This window comes from Phalacrocorax aristotelis, chromosome 6 (assembly GCF_949628215.1).
Source record: "Phalacrocorax aristotelis chromosome 6, bGulAri2.1, whole genome shotgun sequence".
NCBI lineage: Eukaryota > Metazoa > Chordata > Aves > Suliformes > Phalacrocoracidae > Phalacrocorax > Phalacrocorax aristotelis.
The window spans coordinates 29,505,937-29,507,881 of NC_134281.1; positions in this window are offsets into that span (position 1 = coordinate 29,505,937).

Consider the following 1,945-nt stretch of genomic DNA (forward strand, 5'->3'; position numbering starts at 1 on the left):
TCAAACAACTACATTATATATATATATAATAAAGAACATAAATATTCAGTAAATTCACTACAACATGAAAATAAAAGCTTCACATTCTCCCACGCTTTTTAAAGCTGGGGACAAAGTGACAGACAGCTCCTAGACAGACTGCTCAGCTTCACAAACACCTCTCTTGCTTAAGGGACTGGACATTACCTTAGTTATCACAATGGGAAGGAAGGTATGCTGCAACTAATCTAGAAGTTTCCCCATAAATTTTAAAGCATTTATAATCACCGCTCTCCCACCCCCCAGATTATATTTAGTGGACATGCACTACTAGTCTATACAATGCAATATTTCACCAGAAAGTCATGAATAACCTATTTCCTTAAAACCTGCCCCCTCTGTTCTGGGGCCTGAAGACTTCCATTTCATGTCACAAAAAACCCAGGTCTTTCCAGTAAGAGAAAATAACACTTACTCAAAGAAGCCTGTGCAGTTTTTACATTGGGATAAAGCTGATCTGAAACAGCAATCGGAATGGACATGTATTTACAAGTGCTAGGCTGACAGATGGAAGCGATGAAGGGTACTTCCTTCCCGAGAGAATCCCCGAGCATCTGAATACTTACATACCACACGCCAAACACAGTCTAACTACAGGCAAGACAAAGAAGGACCAATACCACTTGGTTTGAAGTGTATTTCTTCTCACCTATCACAGCAACTTCTTTTGCTTCTAGCTTCAGGTGCAAACGGGTGAAGGCTTCATCAGCAAGTCTTACAGCAAAGGGAATCTCACGGTGACATCATTTCCCTTATGACAGAACGCTAATAGGTAAAGCAACCCCCATCAAGCGACAGCAAGGTCCAGAGCGAGGGAAGAGGAGTTTAACATGCAAATGAACAGTAGCTACTGGACTTTATACAACAGCCTACTGCCAAGTTTTAAAACTTGAACCTAAATTTAAGACACTAAATGGTAAACTTTGTCAAGTACTAAAATTGTTTTCCAAAGTGCTAAGCCACATTTGTTAAAGCTATGGCAAAGAAAGAAAAAAAAAATATCTTTGAGCAGCTTATGGTTGAAGTCCTCCCTACCCAGACTGAAGCCTGGATAAGTTCACAGCTGGGGGGCCATCAGTTCCAGAAAGCAAAGCATTTCAATGTTGCATTATGTCCGTGTGGTGGAATTTCAGGGATTTGCTTTAAAAAAAAAAAGTTTTCAAGACAGATCTTTGTAGAAAGTTCTGATATATTCACAGTAAAAATCTGTTACAGGGAACAGAGTAGGGCTGTAAAACTTCTGGAATGTTTGTGAGGACAGGATAATGCTGCAACAGGGGCCAGGTGGGAAGCTGCAGCATGCATCAAGACTGACATCTTCTACACAGGGAGGAGTCAGGTTTTTGGGGGTCTTTTTGACTGAAATATTTGTTAAAAAGCAAACCAATCTCATTAATCACCTTGCACCGACATGTCCAGCCCAATAAACAGCAAGGTTTTAAAGTGTCATTTTTCTCACTACAGCTCTACTTGTTCACAAGAAAATGACTAATAAATCTTTTCTAGGGAATCAGATTACCTCTAGCTGCAAGACTATCAGAAATCAATTCTCTAACAATCTGTTATATGGATAACCATTAGCAAATTGCAACATTTAACACATTCCTTGGCATATGTCACTATTGAATAGACTTACTTAGCCATCCAATGCTCAATACTTCACAGAGGCTACTATAAACTGTGTCAAATGTATAAATCCAGATTTACCTGGACAAAATTAAGACATTCCAAACCGGAACACGCGTTCAGTTATCATGCATTAGGAACAAAAAAGCATGTCAAACACTGGAATGCACTGGAGAAGGTCATTTAGTCTCCTAAGGAAAAACCAAAAACCCAAAACAAAGACTAAATTAAATACGACCCAGAATACTGTCTAATCATGTTAATAAGTATACTGAGAGAG